The sequence below is a fragment of the Podarcis tiliguerta genome (assembly GCF_965153285.1).
Source record: "Podarcis tiliguerta genome assembly, chromosome: 6".
Lineage (NCBI taxonomy): Eukaryota > Metazoa > Chordata > Lepidosauria > Squamata > Lacertidae > Podarcis > Podarcis tiliguerta.
Window position 1 is genome coordinate 24,684,392 of NC_139539.1, and position 21,720 is coordinate 24,706,111.

Below are 21,720 nucleotides of genomic sequence, written 5' to 3' on the forward strand. Positions count from 1 at the left end.
TCAGAGCAATGCAGCTGGGTAATTTCACAGTTCACAACATCTTCTCTCAGAGTGTGCCTGACTTTAAAGCCAATTAAAAATCCAGTTAACAGGAAAACCTCTGCTTCATAATGGTGGCATAGGAGGGTTTTCGCCAGGTGAAATGCTTTTATATTCAGCACCTCCCTGCCCCCCGCATTCCATGCCAGAGCGAGAGCCAGGTACTGAGACTGACTGCGAGTGAAGCCCGTTCCACCCTTCTGTGGGAGGAATTTCCAAGAATGAATTACCCTCTATCATTCTTGTTTTTCTCTGCCTTCAATCCCCACGATGTTGTGGGGGCTGCCTCCATTAAGGAAGATAGGAACTGGAAACCGATTCTGACTACTTGGACTATATTTGTCTTATAATCCTTGAAATAGACACAGACACACACACACACACACACACAGAGAGAGAGAGAGAGAGAGAGAGAGAGAGAGAGGTTATTTATTTATTTATTTATTTATACCCTGCCCATCTGGCTGGGTTTCCCCAGGCACTCTGGGTGGCTTCCAACAAAAGATTAAAAATACATTAAAACATCAGTCATTAAAAACTTACCTAAACAGGGCTGCCTTCAGAGAGAGTTCGTTACAGGACCACACACACACACACACAAAACTAAATGCATATTTTAGGGTGAAATAAATAAATTAATAACAACAGTGGCAGACGATTGATGCATAAATGGGATGGAATTGACTTGTGAATAAAAGGATGTGAAACTGACATAGAAGCATGGAAGAACAGAAGTGTAGAGTTTGAAGGGATCCCAGGAGATCATCTAGTCCATTCTAAACATTTTATTTTTCTTTCCCAGAGGAAAGGAAATAATATGATCAAGAAATTTTCAGGAGCCAGGGCACATTGAGACATCAGCAGCAGTGCCTACACCCCAGAGTGAAATTTGGCCACTGCTGTGAGTCACAATAGCCCTACTGTTAGCAGCCTAGGAGACAACAAAGATGGAACGTCAATGAAACATGCCCGCCTAATTAATAAGCAACCAGTTAGCTTAAAGCTTCATCTGGCTTTAGATTCCATATAATAGGAATAGCAAAAAAAAAAAAATAACAGTTAAACTGTAAAATGAACACTGTAATGTTTCAGGAGGGAACAAATAGATTTTCTCCAAAATGATCAAAGTTGTGGCCTATTCAGCCAGATCCAATTCTCAGATAAATTTAAGGGAAGCCTTTCTACGTATAAACAAGCATAACTAATTATGCCATCTCATGCTAAAGATAATTTGTGAATACCTGCAGCAGAAGGGTGTGTTTTAAATGAAAGCTACACAATATATGCAGTAAAAAAAAATTGATTCCCACTTAGCAATGAATGGGAAAATGAAAACTGCCCCATGCACTGCTGTTGGGCATCTTCAATGGAAATGGAAAGGATGTCCCATTAAATGACTACAGATTGCCCCATAGCACAGTTTGGTGCTTTCCTTCCACTATATTTTATGAATGCTACAGAATGTGCGGAGGTGGAATAGAGGCTGTAGACTTAGCCCTAATTTTTGAAATCAAAGAGCCGACTTGATGATGCAAAGTGCTGAATCATATACAGCTGTGGGCTGCTTTTAATCCAGTACTGGCATTTGGCAGAAGTCTGTTACCATTGCTGAAATAAACAGGATTCTATGTCTGTTTGTGTAATCCAGGACTCAATCTGTTTGTGTTGGCTACATGTGCATTCATTTCTGAGATCTGGAATCTGGATAAATTCAAACTACCAGTTTTCAGTGAGATTTTGTTTTGTTTTTAAAAGCAGAACCAAAAATTATAGCAGGACATAGTAAATGGTAAATGTTTGGCAACTGATCTTACGGAGAGCCCCCTCTCTCACACACATCCCTATGTACTTCGATGCACACACACACACTGCTACTTTTTCCATTCTGTCCTTTAATGTCATCCTATGAGCAACAGTTCCTGGAAAGTAGACTATATGTTGATGTTATATGATCAGGGGCAGGGGCAGGGGGCCATCTGCTGGTATTCTATCACCCAGACCCAAACCACTACTGGTAGAGCAGCAGTAAAAGCTGGTAGCATTGACTCAGCAGTAGTTTGCTTCTTGCCCTAGTAGGCAAGCAGTGCCGCATAAGGGCATTTGTTTCTTCCATGTTGCCTGGGAGAAGGGCTGGTTTGTGACTTTCCTCCAAGCCTGAAGATTTCTGATGAACTAGTGTGAGTCAGGTTGGAGGGGAAGCTTCAAAGGGAGAGTTGTCTTTGCTGGCAAAGAGGCGGGATCAGACGCTGTGTTAGATAAGAGCATCAAATCATGCCAGTGCTAGAATAGATGAAAGGTTCTTCTAGTACAGCATTCTGCTTCCAGGATTAGTCAAGTAAATACTCCTGGGAATCCCATAAGTTAAGCAAGAGGCAGAGAGCCTCTGTTCCTTGCCCCCAGCACCTGATAATCAGAGGTGAACCTCCTTTTAACACGACTGACAACAATTGGCAGACCTCCATGAACTTGACTAATCACTTTTTAAAAGCTATCTCAGCCACACACCCACACACCACTTGTAGTAATGGATTTATGAGCTAAGAATGTGCTGGTCAGCAAGTATGGTGCTACAAGCCATGGTTTACCATGCTGGAGCTGCCACACATGCCCTAAGTACACTCCCCAAATGAAGAGTGTTGGGTGGGATGAAGCAAAATTGCAAGAAGAACAATGCTCATTTTATATGCTATTAATTAATATTTATCTATACCTCCTGAGTTGGTGAGGCTTATTTGACATTGACATTGAGCCTTTAGTGTCATTGGTTCGATCCGGATGAAAACCTTTCTTTGCACCAGGTCTTGGCAGACAATTGAAAAGAATACCATCTATAATAGTTAGTTGATGATCTGCGATCTTAGTGTTTGATGTGGTGTAATACACACAAACACACACTCTTCTTACAAACCACTTTGATTTTTCTAATGAAATGGCAATATGCAAGGAAATGTATAAATTCACACCCACACCCCACAGTTCTGTACCAGCTGTCATCAAGGGCACACACTCCTCCAGTCACCAGGATGAGAACCTGCATTCATGTCCTTCAGATCACCCAGCAGTATTTCAAGAGTTGACAGTCTCAGGAGCAGCAAGGTAGTCATTGATAGAATAAAACTTCATGCTGAAAGATCCCCCATAGAAAAGAGCAGCCAGGAATCCTGGAGAAAATTCAACCTAAGCTTTCCTTCCTTTGTCAAGCGTTGCCAAAAGGGCTCATTTGATTTCTATCCATGCCAACATTTGCCCACATTTCACAGACCTGCCACTACCCTCCCTCTCTCCATCTTGTAACCAATCCCTCTGCCTCTCCAGCTCAGATTCCATTTTTTTTTCCTCTTGCCAGGAGCCTGTGGGTTCAGGGTCTCTCTTGGCAACTCAGCGTGCTCTGTCTGACAAGAAAACTGAAGTATTTTCCCAGAAGCTCTTATCAGGAAACAATGTGTCAAACAAGATGAAACTAGCTCTCTGTTCTTGGAAGACTTACTACAATTCCCCTTATGCCTGCAGAAGCAATGTTAACACTAACCAGCTACGAAGGCCTGCAGTGTGAATATAGGGTTGTTGCTCTTTTTTTTGTCTCTTTCCCTTTCTCGTTAACAAATGTTATAAATGCTTTTCTCAGGTTAAAAGCTGGGCTGGTTCCCCATTTTGCTGCCTGAGAAACATCTCCACAGGGGTCTCTCAAATGTACAACTGTTGGAGAGGGAAAGAGCAAGGCATCAGAATCAGTTTGCCCTGTAGTGGATCCATGTTTACACCTCTCTCTCCAGCTTTGCTGTTAATGAAGAAGGCATGTGCAAAAGAAAAGATGCAACCTTGTTCTGTTAACCTTTCTTAAGATGTTAATGGCACGCGGAGGGAGGGATGTGGTTGACTTTGATTTGATTCTCTCTTAACAGCCATGCAAACTCATGGAGCGGAGGGGAGAGGCGGCAAGGAAAATGGTAAATGGAAAAGCTATGTACAGGGCTCACCTGGCACCACTTGTACTGAAGTATTTATGACCAATGTTCTTCCTGCTTGCAATCCAGGGATTCAAGTTATTATTTGCTGTTTTGAAAAATAAATGTCAATTCCTAAATAAATAAAAGAAGCTCGGGTGTATTTTTCTTCATGAAAGCTTTTCTTTTTTTTATGCAGCAGGCTTTTCCATTTATATATTTCCAGACTCTCCAAGTGTCCCTGTTTTCCAGGGGCAGTTCCAGATTTACAGAAGCCATCCTGGTTTCTGATTTGATCCCAGAATGTCCCACTTTTCCTTAGGATGTCCCTATTTTCATTGGATGAATGCTGAATGGCATGGAATTATGCGACCCCCAAGCCAAGGAGATAAGTAACTATACAATCTTTAGGAAACATCTGAAGGCAGACCTATATAAGGACTTTTTTTAATGCTCAATGTTTTATTATGTTTTTATATATGATGAAAGCCTCCCAGAGTGGCTGGGGCAACCCAGTCAGATGGGTAAGGTATAAATAATAAATTATTGTTATTGTTATTATGGAATAGGGCACCCCTATTTTCATTAGAGGATGTGGGTGGTGCTGTGGTTTAAACCACTGTGCCACTTGGACTTGCCGATTGGAAGGTTGGCGGTTTGAGGCCCCGTGACGGGGTGAGCTCCCGTTGTTCGGTCCCAGTTCCTGCCAACCTAGCAGTTTGAAAGCATGCAGTGTAAGTAGATAAATAGGTACCACTCCAGCAGGAAGGTAAACACAGTTTCCGTGTGCTGCTCTGGCTTCGCCAGAAGCAGCTTAATCATGCTGGCCACATGACCTGGAAAAACTGTCTGCAGAAGCGGACAAATGCCGGCTCCCTTGGCCTGTAAAGCAAGATGAGGGCCCAAACCCAGAGACATTCGTGACCGGATTTAACTGTCAGGGGTCCCTTTACCTTTACCTTTACGATTTTCATCAGAGAAAAGTTGGAGGGTATGCATTTTTCTCCCCACCCTCCCACAGCTAGCCAAAGCATGGGTTTAAGATGCCGGAATACAGTAAGCAATGGAGCCCCGTAAAGAAATTAAGCAAGAATTTTGTTAACAGAAGAGTTCATCTGAATGAATAAAACTCTGTTGGCTAACATGATTAGCAAGCATTGTACTATCTCAGCACAGACTTCAGAACAGTGGTGGGCAAGGACTCCGCAGCTCACCTCTGCTCAGTTTTCCAAGATTTCCTGAACTCAGGAAAGTTAATGAAAGCCGCCATAGACCATCAAGATTTGGGGAACCCCCAGCCCTCCATGTTGCCACTCCTCCCTTCTTTAAATTTACCCCAACCACAAAGACGTCTGTGGGGTGGAATGATACTGGGAGCCAGCAGGTGCTGACTAGTTCCCTAGCAGTAATCTCAAGCATGATAGGGGAAAACAAAATTCTCCACATCTATGCCAGGAATGGGAAATCTGTGGGCCTCCAGCAAATCCATTGTAGCAACTGCCCATGCAAAAAAATACAGGCTGATTGGAGCTCCACAAGGATATTTTTTCAGAGCCAGTGTGGTGTAGTGGATAAGAGCGGTAGACTCATAATCTGGGGAACCGGGTTCACGTCTCCACTCCTCCATATGTAGCTGCTGGGTGACCTTGGGCTAGTCACACTTCTCTGAAGTCTCTCAGCCCCACTCACCTCACAGAATGTTTGTTGTGGGGGAGGAAGGGAAAGGAGAATGTTAGCCGCTTTGAGACTCCTTCGGGTAGTGATTAAGTGGGATATCAAATCCAAACTTCTTCTTCTTCTCTTCTTCTTCAGTCTTATGGAGATATTGTCATCTCATAGAACAGGACATCACATGGAATCATAGAGTAGGAAGTGACCCTAAGGATCATCTAGTCTGAACCCCTACAATGCAGGAATATGCATCTTTCCATTATGGGGATCGAACCACACACTAACCAATTGAGCAACATCACCAGTCTGTTATGCCTACAAAAGTGGGTGATTCTGGTTGCAACCCTGTACACCTGGAACACAATGGGGCTTATTTTTGAGTTGACATGTATTGACTCTGTGCCTTTCTGTATATGGCATCAAATAACACCTGCTAAACCCGGAGCCTTTCGTGTGGATAAATGTAAATGAGCTCTCCAGTGGAGCCTGATCCTTTAAAAAAAAAAATGTTGTTAGAGTAAGTTAGTTTACTGTTAAATAAAGGTGCTATCACGCATAAATATTTATGTCTTTGAAGATGTCAAATACTTTAATTAGGAGCTACACCTATAACTGGATTGGGCTTAATTGAATCTTTGAGCCAGACAAAGCCCAAGACTTTAATGGTCTGTAACACAAATATATTTGACTGGTGGTTAATTTTGTTTTGTTCTCCTTTTGACAAGTAAACATTCTCTTTCATGCTTTTATCCTTAGAGGACTTAGTGCTAGTTAAAGAGGCTAAAATAAACAATTATAGATGGGGAAATGCTCAATTTCTTCATCAAACGAGTAGGAAATACCAAAATAAGAAAGCGGGGTGCGGGGGAAGTAACACTCTACATTGCCCATTGTTTGAGTGGTATGTGTTTGTGGATGGATTCCCAGAGAGTAATGATTTTCAATGCCAATTCTAAAAAGGTCTTTTTTATGGAATGTACTGCTGTTTTAGTAAGGAAATGGATGATTGATTAAGAAATATGCAAAGCACAGAGTTAATGTGAGGGTTTAACTCCTGAATCCTGACTAGAGACACAGAAGGAATTTATTTGGTCTGAATTAACTTACTTTGCACCTCCTGAATTTCATAGATTGGACTGTAATAATCTCCTGGATTTTTCACTTCCCCAAATTTTATGATAGGCTGGTGCTTAAATAAATACTAGACTTCAATAATGTTAACACATGATGACCATGCTTGTGCTTCAGGTTTTCTAAGGTCTGTGCCTGTGATAGCTGCCTCCTTCAATTCACTAGTCACAAGCAGAGCTTGGAATCTCATACCATATGTCTGCATGGGTGCTCAGCAGTGGCAAAGACAACCTCAGCTTTTGCTTCAAGCATAAGAGTCAGCTGATCTAGCATGAGAAGGCAGGCAATATGCCATGGTGACTATTAGCACAGAGGAGCTGCCACTAGCAGAGGAGGTTATATGCACTGATCTGGCTGGCATATATGAGGTGAAAGTTACCAGGACTGGTCTTTGGAGATTCAGCTACTCTTGCAGAAGAAAAGCCCCCACAATTCTGTACATGTTTTGTGCTCCTGTATTATTTAGCACTGCAAGGGGCTTTTGTCTTCTTCTGGTCTTTTTGCGCTCACAGATGTTTTAATTACCGAGGAAAGAGAGCAGATTATTCTGGCCATATGTCTCCATTCCACATAAATAAGGATGGCCACCCGCCCACCGTAGTTTCACGGGACTATCAACAATCCCACTGACACTGAAACTGTCGGGCCAGATAAGCATCTTCTACCCTTCAGTGAGCAAGTTAATTCAGGGAACACCGAGACTGATATGCCATGAAAACATTCCATCGAGAAACGGTTAAGCTCACACTGCAGCACAAAAATGAGAGGGAAAGGGTTCAGTTAGGAATTTGGGGCCTTGCTTGGTTTGAAATGTGAGCAAAAGGGAGTAGGAGAGGGGTGTGCAGAGGAGAGCAGGTATCTAGTGTATGCCAGATTCAGGAAGGGTTGCTGTTCAGTGGCAGAATGCATGCAGAAGGTCCCAGTTCAATTTCTGGCATCTCTAGGTCAGGCTGCAAGATAAAACCTCCTGTCCGAAAACCTGGAGAGCTGTTGCCAGTCAATGTTGATAATGATGAGCTGGATGGATGGAGCAATAGTCTGACTCGCTAGAAAGCAGTCAGGATGTGGTTTCAGGATGTGAAGTGGGGAGGCTGGAAAAGACCTCTCCAGGAATAGAGCACCTCTGCTTATCAGGACTGCTTTATGTGCAATAATCAGGCAGGATCACACAATCATCTCCATATATGGTGATTATTGATATGGAATTATTGGTAATTGACATTGTTAATTTTAGGAACTGGGATTGCATGATGACACGCTATTATAATTACATTTATTATTGAAATAAATTGTAGATTTGTCATTTTGGAGATGCTGTAATTAATTACGCTTTGACTGAATTGCTCTATTAATTATGCTTTGAATGAGCGTATGGTAGATTACGATTGTAATTATGCTTTGATAGGTCTTATTGTTAAAAGTACTGTGGTTTCTGTGCTGTGATGAAATGCTTTCGGAAGCTTATGTGGGAAAGTGACATAAAAGTTAAGGTTACCAACCGCAGCAATGATGAAGTAATAGAGGCAGGGACAAGGGTGTGTGGATGTTCAGAAATAGGAATCATCTTATGTTAACATGACTCTTCAGAGAGCAATGGGCAAAAAAACCCATGAGTGACTTGAAATAAAAAACTGCAATGTAAAAATTTAAGAGTTCTTTCTGGATGAAGGTGAAGAATTAATTAAATTATAAGGACAATAACGGGATTTATCTCGAGCAAATACCTTTAATCCACCCAAGGCACGAACTGCCACACATCATCAAGGGCAGCAGCCGAATTTCAGAAAAATGCCCTGAACGTCAGCTAGAACTCTCTCTCCTCTTGGCTGGGTGTTCTTTATTTCATAGAGTTCAGTGCTACACGAATTAAGGAGATAGCAACAGCGATAATTAAAATAGCAAGTTTTAGGTTCCGGAATGATTGCCAAAAGGTCAGGAAGAAAAGCTTTCTTCCTTGGCTCATAGTCTTAATGGCTTCTTCTAATTCAACACAAGTTCATAGGTTTGGTGCAAGAATGCAATTGTAGAGAATATGTTATGTACAAGAAATGGCTTCTGTTTTCTTAACAACCTCCTTTGGCCTCAAAATGTGGGGAAATTATTGAGAAGGTGAAGATAAACAGCTGTGAGTTATGACTTGATTCCCCTGGCCTTTAGATGGCACTCCATAACTTATGTCAGTCGTACCAACACACCTAGTTCTCACTGAGTTGATTTAGGCTGTATACTTGCCAGGGGGTGCTCATTTGATCAAATGTTCTTCCATACAAAAACAAATCCCCTACCCATAGAAAACAAGCTATGGGGTAGGCTAAGCTAGAAACTTTTGCCATGATGAGTGATATAGCTAGCTAGCTAGGCAGTCAATCATCTGACTTCCAGTGGTAGTCTCAAGTCGTGCAGCCCAGAGATAGCTTTGTTGGGGACCTCTTCAGGTCTCCTTTTCTTTCCATTGGCATTGGCACTGCCCTCAGTTTTGGAGTCTGCCAGTATGCACAATGTAACAACATGCATGGGAAGCTGCCTTATATAGAATCAGACCAATGGTTCACCTAGTCCAATATTGCCCTCCCCCCAGCCTTACTACTGGAGAGCCTGTGACTATATGTGTTAGGGAATTAATACAGAGATTTTGTGCAGGCAGAGAGAATGGCTGGTGGGTTGGGAACAGGCAGAAACTCAATAAATGGGACTAATCTCCTTTTACAATTCAAATAATAAAGTTTTGACCTAAACTCTGGGGGCTCTGGAACAACTGCTTTGTCCCACCCCTTCGCGTCCTGGTGAATGTCACACCACCACAAGGAGTGCACCACTGTTGGTAGTACAACATCTGGGAACCCAAAGTTGGAGAAGGCTGTTCAGGAAGCAAACACATGAACAATGAAGTACAATATTTAGTTTGGCATCTTTGAATTTCCTGCTGCATTTGCTGTCTAGCAAGCTACTCCAGAGTTTTATGGACCACTAAAGTTTGCTTTATAAATGTGCCTATTCCCACTCATCAAAAGATCTGGAATCCTCCTGCTGCCAAGCATATGACTTCGGCTAAACTTAGTACTTTCACAAATATTGCAATGTTGCCATGATGTCATGCCATTCTATCTTGTACAATAATATTCTTAAAAACAAACAAGCCAAGGTTTTATTTATTGCATACTTATTTTTGTTTAAAGCCCACTTCAAACCTCACTATAATGTTTTGGTTAGTTTGATTCATCCATCTGAAGAAATAAAGGGGGAGCACCATAGTTTTATTTATTTAAGAGACATAAAAGTGGCCTGATGCCTCTGAGGAGAACACATTTAAACTTTGATTTTGGGTTCAAAAGTCAAAATACAAAATACTACACAGTGTTTCTTCCTCAATCCATTAAAAAACAACAACTTGACAGTGGATTATTAATTCAGAATAAAGAGTTCAGATTCACTGCAGGAATCTCCTTGAAATTTCTATTGCTTTCATCCAATTGATCTGGATGTATGGTGAACCAAATAGAAAAACAGAAATACAGATCAACTATTTAGCATTTCTATGAAATTATTCACCAAGTCTGCTTTCATAATATTTCTGTGTGATCAATAAACATTATTCGTACTTTACATAGGTGGAATTGGATGAGAAATTGGGACATGGTGCTATCTTCTGATCTCCCAGATCTAGAACTGTGTTACTGTGAGGGACAAATGTGATATATCAAACTATTATTGAGGATACACCTACAAATTCACAAATTGGTTAATTTCTGGCTAATGTTGTTGTGTAGCTAGCCCTAAAGTTTGGCACTACAACAATTTTCTCGTGCAAATACACCACTGAAGCATGGGTCTAGACTTCATAGCTGCTACAGAGTCCATTGTTAGGAGTCTGGCTTTTAGGTACACATTTGGCTTGACTAGAAGCAAGCATGGCAAGGCCAGAAGTGATACAGAGCCACCGGTGTCCTGGCTTCAATGAGCCACTGTTGTCCTAGCTATGTTCTAAAAGCACTGCCATGGAAAGAGTGGAGGGTATCCGAAACCAGGGAGACAAAAAGCACAGGAAGACGAGGAAAGGAAGCTTTAGCAGCCCTTGCACAGAGCTGAGTCTGACCAGGAGTCTCCAGGATTCCACAAACATGGGAGAGAAAAACCTGTTTGTAGCTATGGGGATAGGCAGAAGAAGCTTCACCTGGGACATGCAGGGAACTGGGCATACCACTAGAGGGGACTCCTATATTTGGATGCTTCAGTAGGACTCCTACACCCATTAGGAGACCAATTCAAGAACCCTACAGATGCAAGTAATACCCTTTGCTGTACTTTTAGACCCATACAGGTTCTTCAGAACTGATTACTGGAGGATGCTTGTGTTGTTCCTGGTAATATGTGGAGGCCAGGCCTGATACCAGAGATCAAAAACTGTTTCTTCCACCTTGCAATATTACTGGCCAGGACAAATGTTGCTGTTTAACAATGCAGAAGTAGGCCTGTATCTTTGATGATAAAGCTATTCCCAAGCGGAAACTGGTTTGTTTATACTGTGTCAAGGTTTGCCACCATAGCATGAACGAATGATTTCAGTTTTTCAACACTGCTCTGCCAGAGCAATTGGCTCTTCCATGAACAATTGAATTTTTACAGGGACTATGTTTTCAAGTCCAATTCTGAATGGTTCTTCTGTGCTGTAATTTCAGACCACTACACCAAGCTAACTGGATGCAGCTTTCTGTTAAAAAAACAATGGTTGGCCACTGTAGACGAGCCCAAGAGGAAATCTCACAGGAAAGAGGCCTTAGATCATGCAGTGTGCACATACATTCAATACCTGCTACTCCTAATTCACGTGTCAAGTGTTTTTTTAGTGAAAAACTGCCTTATCCACTCTTCTCAAAGCAATATGTGAACTGAAACACAATTATCCCTTGGAATTCGCATTTGGCTGAATTTTGCAATGCAATTCTCCCCAAAATAGTATGTACAAAAAATACGTAAGTAAGGGTGGGGGGTGATATGTATGAAAGCACATTTATTAGTGAAAATAGGATTCAGAAATGTACTATATTGGTGAAAATTGCTTGCAAATATATGTATGTTAGTTATATACAGATACAGTGGTACCTCTGGTTACAAACCGTTCTTAAGCTGAAACTGTTCTTATCCTGAGGTGCACTTTCACTAATGGGGGTTCCCACTACGTGCGTGCATCTGGCACGCAATTTCCTCTCACATCCCAGGGCAAAGTTCGCAACCGGGAGCAGCTACTTCTGTGTTAGCGGAGCTCGTAACCCGAAGCACGCGTAACCAGAAGTATGACTCTATAAGTATATACAAACATATATACAAAATGTGTTTATAAGGAGACATTTGAACTAAAATGCTGGTGCATTTGTGGAAATGTGGAAAACTAAGTCAAGGTTGGGGGGGGGGGGACAGAGAGAACCAAAATTGACTGATTTGTCCATCCCTTGCTAACACTGGTGTTGCTGTTGCTTGTGTGGATGGTGCTGAGTCAGGGCAGTGGTGGTGCTGGGGCTGTGTGGTGGGACCAAAAAATTCAAGGGCTACATTTTCACATAAATCAAGTACTATAAGCAATAGCAATTTGCGGGTGGATGTTTTTCTATTGTTTTATTCAACAGCAAAAATGAAGTGGCAAGAACACTTCCTTTATTGTTTCTCTGGCTCTCTGTGCCATGTGTTGCACAGATTAATTAACAGAACTTCTAAAATTAATCTCAGGATTAAAGCACACATCATTTGTCACAGATTTAAGTTTACATGCATTTTTCTGCCTCTGCATTACTGATATATGTGCATATGAACATAGATAAAAACACTGCCAAAAAAAGAATATTGATGTGATAATCCTTGTCTTTCCATCAAGCTTCTTTTCATGTGCTGTTTTACCGATGCACACATTGCAGTTGGTAAAAATTTGCTCAAGGATTTCATTTAGACTGCATTTTTTAACCAAACTAACTTGATTCGCACTTCCCAGACTAATACAGTACATGGATTGCAATGCACTCCTCTCCGGGGGTTTCATATTACTCTGAATTTTATGATACAGGACTTAGCACAAAAAAACCCACACCAACATGCATTAAAATAAAAATGTTAAAAAGCATACAAGAATGCACATTTTAGGATGAAATGCATTAAAATGCACATTTTCAGGTTAAATGCACACAAAAATGCAATTGCCTGTAAAATTGCTTTGCTATATGTATATGTAAAAGGTGATGATTGATTGATTGATTATGCACCAAAACACACATTTTCATGTGTGTGTGTGTGTGTGTGTGTGTTTTAAATGCAGAAAAAGGAAACAGTGAACTTATGAATGGACCCATGTATAATGGAGACAAACCGGAAATAGATCGATCCTTTCATTGCTGCACACATGCACTTCTGGGAATTAGGGAAACAGCACACAGACAGAATATTCAATCAGCCATATGTACAATCACTCCAGTTTTGCATCTTGGCCAGTGTTTTATCAAGGCACATGACTGCAGGTGTGCCACAGTGTATTCTGCACACACAAAATTTTAATGTAATCTGCATTTGGACACATTAAGCCCCTACTTATATGCCCTGCTTTATGAAGTTTGGAGACTTCACAGTGCATCATTTCCATTTTTGAAACAAGGCAGTTCATTCAGAACTCCAAATCTGAGAGAAATTTGGACGGTGGGCATCCTGGGAGCGTCTCCATTTCAAAACATCCTACTAATCCCTGCTACAATTTGAGCAATACTGTACTGTATTGGTGTGCGGGTTCAGCTCTTGTGTTGTGCAGGTTAAATGGCCAAGGACGTGTGGCTGAAGATAACATGAAAATCTGCAAGCCCAGTATGGGCTTAGACCATGAATATGTGGTCAGAACTCGAGAGTCAATCAATAGCTTTTTAAACCAGAAGTCATCATTTATTTGGCCTGAGTCACTACTGGCTGTTGACTGGAGGTTTAGTACTGCATTCTTCCTGCTTGAAATGGAAATGAAATGAAATGGAAACCCACTCGCCCTGCAGACCAGTGTTTAAGCCCTATGGAATGTGCATAGGTGTTGCACATGATCAGAAGCTTTGTGTAGTTGTGTTCTCAACAGTATGGAGAGCCTACACACATTCACGTAATAATAGAAACAAAATGTGAAGCAGAACCTTTCTGGTTCACTGCTGAGTCTTTTATCCACTATGTTATATTAACTCAGATTTACAGGACCCACAAAGTAGCTGGCTGGGTTGGAAAAAAAACAACTGGATTAACTGGCCGGTCCCTTAAGCCCAGATTCCCATCTTTTTCTACAACTTTTGAAAATACGCATCGTTTCCATTTTCTACCCGAAGCCATTTAAACAGAGAGAATACAGATTTGTGGACAACCGGTTGTTTTCAACAATATTCTCCTACAAGCTAACACCATCTTCATGAGAATATATTAAATAAAATGTATGGTTGACAGAGACTGGAATGCCACAGTTCATAACTACAATTAACCACTATTAATTAAAGGCTGAAAGATAAATGAGCCATGAGATCCATTTATTCCTAGGTTGGGAGTATTTAAATTCACAGTAGGATGCGAGCCCATTTTTCACGGCGCTGAAGGCCTGACATTGCAGGAGATGAAAGCAGAGCAGCAGGGATAACGTTTTCCGTACTTGGAATTAGCAAAGAGGTATGAGTGATGAGCATAAAAATATAGGAAGAGGCCTGCTGGATCAGACCAAAGGCCCATCTAGTTCAGCATCTTGTCCTCAAATGGGTCAACCAGAGGCCTGTGGGAAGGACCTGACTGCAACAACACTCTCCACACTTGTGATTTCCAGCAACTGGCATTCAGAGGCATATTGCCTCTGACAGTGAAGGCAGAACATTGTCCTCATGGCTAGTAGCCTCTGATAGCTATTGATGGGTTGAAGTAGCCTCCACACTTAAACCACAGCAATGTAATTATGTGGGCATGCTATGATATATTTTTTTAATTACAAAAGAAACCCTCAAGAAAATTTATCAGTGCCTTAGTACAGATTTCTCCACATTTTTTACATCAGTTTGATTTAATAAAAAAACCTCATAAAAATTCACCAGCACTTTAGTACAGATTTCTTCTAATATGTACATTTTTGCAAAGCATTTTATGCCTAATACAGGCAAAAAATCTGTATGTTATTTTCACCATCATGTGCATTTATATGCCAAAGTATATGCATTTTTGTAAACATTACCTAGTTGGAGAATTTCAGAGAAAGGTGAAATTCACTTTTTGTATTGTTTCAGGAAATGCAAATTAGGTAGGCTGGCTTTTAAATGTGAACTGATATGAATTTCTCCCCCAGCCTAAGTGGAGAACCATGCTTTGGTTCCAGTGCTGAAGTACATAGAATGGGGCCACTATCTTGACCATGATATCTGATAGCAAAAGGTATTGAACCAACCACTTGCTTTACATTGATATACCACTCTTCAACTGAAGATCACAGGGTGGTTCACAACATAAGAATACAAGACAAAACCACAAAATACATAATAGAAACAAAAACAAAACAATAACCCCCATCTCCTCCCACATACACATTTAAAAAGGCATAGGGTGTTAACCAGCCAAAGGCTGGTTGAAGAGAAACATTTTTGCCTGGTGCCTAAAGGTATATAATGAAACACTGGCCCAATTTCCCTGGGCCAAGTAAATTCTGTTATTTTGGCAACCCTGACTCTCTTTAAAGAGTGGTTTGGGTACTAGTATTCTAGATACCAAGAGTGTTTGAATCTGGATTCAGACCATGTGGAGGCTTTCTATATTTGCTTGTTAAGTGGTCAGAACCAATGAAATATACCCATTCTCCTTAATGTGCAGATAGCAGTTCAACAACTAGCAAAATAAGAAACTAGACTGGCCTGTCATTTGCCGCAAAGTAGATCTCTTCTCTGGCTCTGCATAAAAGGGAGATCACAATAATGTGAGCTACCTTGACAAGGGGATTTTTAGTTTGTTTAAAAAGAAAGCAAGGGTATGTATTGAATTGTAGTATTTCATCATCTTCCTCCATTATCGTTTATAGAATGAGCAACGGTAATTGCAGGCAAAGGAGAACAAGGGTCACTGGCACATTGTGACAAAAGGACTACTCGGAGCATATGGGCTCTGAAGTGGAGCATATGGATCTATCCCTGAAACACGTGGTCAGCCATATGCCCATGGATCCTGGCTCAAAAGAAAATCCTCTTCCCTCTTCCCTGTGGCTTTGACTAGGTCATGAATCAGCTGCTGCCCAACATCTTGTGCCATTGGGCAAGTTTGCTTTTAATTAGTACAGTGAGTTTCAACACAGTGTGAGTAGAAACCCAGGTAGAAACTGGACATATGGCTGTTCCCAGACAAGGTAAAGTCTGGAGCTGAATGTCCTTCCTCTTGCCCCTCTTCAGCCTCGATCTTATCTTTTGTCTTGTGCCAGTTACATTTATCTAACTTTACTTACCTTCCACATCCATAACAAATGCTGTTCCCTCATTCCCTTGACCTATGGATTTGACCCACAAGCCCTGCAGGGAACATCAACAAGCTGTTAACATAGCCTAGGATATGGCATCCAGCCAGCTAGCAGAGAGTCCTTGCCCCTTTCTTACCACAGCCCCTCTCTTATGCTTCATCAGCCTTGACTGCCCACAGATATCTAGCATATGTTATATGCCTGCTGCTTCCCTGCTAGAGGTGGCTCCTTGTAGCTCTCATAGTATCTGCCGTGCAAGAGCAGTCTGGTTAGAAGGCAGGGGTGTGTGATCATTGAAATGTTGACAAGAAGGCTGAGAATGGCAGAAAAGATAGTGTCTTCCCTGGCATGCATGATGATCACTTCTTCTTTGGAGAGAAACCTGCTTGAAAATTCAAAGCTTAATGCTCTGCTCAGAATGCTTTAGGATAGACACTTAAGCCTAAATGGACCCAAACTCGATGTTTTGCTCATTGCATGAATACGGACATCTCAGCTCATCCTCTTTTCTCCATGGTAACATCTAGTAATGCAAAAGGTGTGACATGATGTGAACAGGTTTCCCCACACCTGCAACTGACAGTTGAAGAGGGACAAGAAACTCAGGGCCTGATGACATGGCATTGTCCATTTTGTAACAGTGGATATTCTAGGGTAGGGATGGGGAGGAGATGCTGGCTGCTGTCTTTAGAGCAGCTAGCAATTCATCTCTCACTATAACTTAGGCTGCAAGCCTTGCCATTACAATTCAGAAGTAAGTCCATTGATTTTAATGGGACTTATTCCCAGGTAAGTGGGGTTAGGATTGCCGCTTTAGTCCCTTCCTTAGAAATGTATGCTATTCAAATCACAAGGTAAATATGATAATGAGTTCCATCTGCACAGGAGTAGGAACTTGCATTTGCAGTTGAATAGATGTTGATGGAAAGGAGACCTTCTCCTATGCATTCTCTGCTCCAGGACTTTTATTTGCCAATCAGGAAAAGCCAATGCAAAGCCATCAAGACATTGTTGCATTACAGCTAACGTCATCCCTCACCACTGGCCCTGCTGCTTGAGGCTGATGGGAGTTGTAGTCCAACAACATCTGGAGGCACCCTGTCTTAAACATTGACAATGAACCCTGCTAAGAAGAACCAATTGCTTCTGTGCAAAGCAGAAAAGTGTGCTCTTTGTTAGGCTATGAAGTTGCCTATGAGAGCTGGTGCTGTCAGTGGCTAAAAAGCCGAGTCCCCATTTCAAATCTCACCTCCATGTTGCAATTTGTGGGATGACAAGGCTAATTTACTAATTTAAAATGTTGTTGTAAGGATTTTAACCAGGTGACCAAAGTGCGCAACACTTAGAACATTTGAAAGTACTATAAAAATCAAGGGTAGACAACACGGTGCTGGAACCACAGTCAAAACAAAGCCAGAGATGCAGGGAATGTGGTCCAGCAAAATCCGGAGGGCACCCCATTTGCTGCCCCAATATAAACGACTCTTTTCAGAAGAACACCTCAAGTCAATGCATGGGGTAGGGGGAGACTGAAGCTGTGCTGACTGGCAATGTAGCACACACTGAAATTTGCACGGAGGGAGTTTTAGCACGCGTACCTGTACACACAAAGTCCTGTGTGCAATCTGGAACTTGCATGATCAGAGGTCCAGGTTGCTTAGAAACCTTTGTACATACCATCGCACCTATTTGTGAAGGCTCTTTCCCTGCAGGCATTCACTCCGTGTACCTGGATACCAGCAGATGGGGCTAGTTGGTTTGAGCTACATTCAGCTTTGCCCTGCTCCCCGCTCAAAAGACACCAGGTTAGAGAAGACTTTCCTGAAACTAAAGACAACATATGGATATTGATGAAGGGTACATTCACTGAATATGGCGAATGCCTTAAAATAGCCAGGGCATGCATCTGCTTTCCAAAAATGTCCTTAAAATAAACTAGTGATATAGGAGGCCAACATCTCAAAAGCCTGAACAGAGATTTTAGCTTGCCTGTGCTGTTTTATATTTTATTTTAGAAACAAAAACACAAAAAAACCCTAATGCTCTCAGAACTGGTTAGTGCTGTAGACAAGATGGAGTGGATGGATCATTCATATGACTCAGTAAATCAGTTACTATATTAGTATGTTTTGCATTTCTTCACTTAGTTTCCAAGGACAGTCCAGATAAGGAACAGAAAATAAATCTCAGAAAAATGGAAAGGGACCAAAGAAAACAAAATGTCTTTTTGAAGATGCTGCTAACCATTAACTGGCATTTCCCGCACAATCCCTTACCCTAGAAGATTACTTCTCAACCTACTAAAATAAATAACCAGGGGGAGGGCTGCATTTGAGTGAAAGATCAAGGGCCCAATTCTGCCCTTGCCCTGAGCATACTACTGGGTGCATATAGTTCTATACAAGCACAGTTTAATGTACATGGAAAGGTTGCTGGCAAAGGATTGACTGTAGATGACATTCTTACATACAGCAGAATATTGGTGGGAGGCTGTGACCAAAGACTGGATTGTCATCTCCGTGTCTCATGGAATTGGCTAGCCTCTGCCTCCATGGTTGGAGGCAATAATGCTTCTGGATTTTAGTTGCTGGAAACTCCAGGAGGGGAGAGTGCTCTTTTACTCAAATCCTGCTTGCTGGTTTCCGACAAGCATCTGATCAGCGACTGTGAGACCAGGATGCGGGACTAATTGGACAACAGGTCTGATCCAGAAGGTTATTCATTTGTTTTTGTGTTCTTAATTGTGAAGGATGCAGTTTTTATTGCTTGTTTCTGGGGTGAACTGAAGTGCTTCCCCCAACCTCACCATATATTCCTCATGGCATGAGGTTGGCAGAATGTGAAAGCATAATGTCAAAGGTTCTCCTCCCTCTTGGTGCTTCCTGAAATTTTGGTTGCCTGCCATTTCTTTTCCATCTAGGATTTTTCTGAGAGGGTAGGAAGCATTGTTCTTATATTGCAGATGATCTGGCTTAAAGACAGTGCTAATCAGGATGTCAATCCTGTCCACTTTAGCCATTCTCTCCGCATCAAGATTACCATTGTATGAGCCCATTGGGCCCCATCCAATCTCAATTTCAACTCATGTGTTGGGGTTTGAATTATGCAACAGGGAGACTTTGCTACCTTGAGAAGGTTCACCATGTAATTTGAAACCTTGGAGGCCCAGTGTCCTAAATTACAAAGGGAGCCTGTTCAAGTAGAACACATGGAAATGGTGGGTGGGTATGCAGGAGCAAAATGTTCATGCCCACTCTCTCCTTCACATGGTGGGGACATCACAGAAGAAGCATCATGACTTAGCATTGCCATTAATCTATCATTGGGGGGGGCAGCACTTCCTACCTTTAATCTAAGGGGGATTTGGAGAGAGGGTATCCTCTACCAGTGACCAAAAATCCATTGGTCAGAAGCAGGACTATGAAACATGATGTCAGTGAAAAAATCTAAGGCTGGGATGGTTTACATAAATCTTCCCTCTCTCAAATTTGCCAAAAGTGCTCCAACAGGAGTTTTCAACAGAGCCTTAATTTGGAGGTGTAATGTATATTTTGTTTTTCATATTGTTTCCTGCCTTGAGAAACCATGTTACGATGCTGATAAAGAAAAAAGAAACAGGTCAACAACTCTCAAATATATAAAATCAATATTTGGGAGGAGTTACCTAAAATAAAACCTGAGTTATTTGAAAATGACAGGAACAAATAACTCAGACCCAAACAACTTGTCTCATAATAGGACTTGGTGGCAATATGTGCACAGTTCTCATTCCCATCCTTCCCTAATGCTTTCATGATTCAGCATTGAATAACTTCACATGCAGGCGACTTGTACCAAATCTCAGTGTAAATGACTTTGTGTTCATAATGTGCCATGATGAATACAGCAGAGGTCAAATTGGAGATATTGTACAGGTACCAGAAGGTTTGGAACAAGTGACTTATTTGCTGTCTTGAGGGGGGAACTTTTTTTCTCCCCTGTCAGGTAATGTAACTTGAGAGGGACATTCCGCAGTTATGTACACAGGCATACAATATGTATAATACCCTTCATTAGCAGATGACTAGGGAAATAAAGTCAGTGTTACCTTACTTTATGAGAGTCAAACAGCCACATACTGAAATAGCTTAATGATTACATTGTATTTCCTGACTTATGGGAAGTATCAAGAGGTAGCAGTTCCCCTTACCCTGACAGCTAGTCAATTGAATTGCATATGCTTCTGTGAAAAGAACATGCCAGCTAGAAGACTCGTATTATTCTGCACTTTGGACACAGTCTGTAATATCAATCACAATGCATTACCAGTCAGAAAGCATGACAATGCCAAGGACTTCTATTTAAGGAAAAGGGTGAGGAAGATTGCCAATAGCTGGCTATTTCCATTTCCCCAGCTAGAGGCCGAACATGGGGTTACTGATCAGCAATACACACATGCCAGTTAAGATGGAACACTTGGATTTTGGCCCTGGAGTCAGAGGGAGTTCAACTTTTGTACAGGGCCCAGAAAATTGTATTAGTGGGCACTGAATACACAAAGTTGAGTTCAAAACTCATTGCAACTAAATGCACATGCATTGGTTACACTAATTTTCAGTAATCTACTTTGTAATTATCTCTGTGTATGACACACCACATTAAATTCCCACTCCCTTTAATATACAGTATAAGAAGTTAACACAGGGCTCTGGACCAAACCATCATCTGGATATGGTTTTTTAAACAACTAGCAGGAAGAACCAGCTGCACAAATATAAGATGGGGGACATCTGGCATGCCAGTAGTACATGTGAAAAGCATCTAGGGGTCTTAGTAGACCACAAGCGTAACAGGAATCAACAGTGTGATGCAGCAGCAGAAAAAGCTAATGCTATTCTAGGCTGGATCAACAGAAGCATAGTGTCCCTGTCAAGGGAGGTAATAGTCCCACTCTGTTCTGCCTTGCTCAGACAACACCTAAAGTACTGTGTCCAGTTCTGCGTGCCACATTAAGAAGTATATTGGCAAGCTGGAATGTGTGCAGAGGAGGGGGACCAAGATGATCAAGGGTCTGGAAACCAAGCTTTATGAGGAATGGTTGAGGGAGCTAGATATGCTTAGCCTGTAAAAGAGGAGATGAGGGGAGATATGATAACCATCTTCAACTATCTCAAGGGCTGTCATGTGGAAGATGGAGCAGGTTTGTTTTCTCCTGCTCCAGAAAGTGGGATTCAAAACAATGGATTAATGTTACAAGAAAGGGGATTCTGACTAAACATCAGGAAGAACTTTCTGAAAATAAGAGCTGTTCAACAGTGGAATGGACTCCTTAAGGAGGTTGTGAACTCTCCTTCCTTGGAGGTTTTTAAGCAGAGCTTGGATGGCCATCTGTCATGTATGCTTTAGTTGAGATTCCTGCATTGCAGGGAGTTGGGCTAGATGACTCTTGGGGTCTTCCAACTCTACAACTCTATGATT

At 41.6% G+C, this 21,720-nt stretch overlaps 1 long non-coding RNA gene across 1 annotated transcript in view; it reads right to left on the reverse strand.

The window, feature by feature from the left end:
- Positions 1-231: 231 nt before the first annotated feature.
- Positions 232-21,720, reverse strand: part of LOC310679461 — a 58,423-nt gene continuing 36,934 nt past the window's right edge. The window contains exon 3 of the long non-coding RNA XR_014512278.1: positions 232-391. This is a non-coding gene — a long non-coding RNA (uncharacterized lncRNA). The remainder of the gene's footprint in view (positions 392-21,720) is intronic.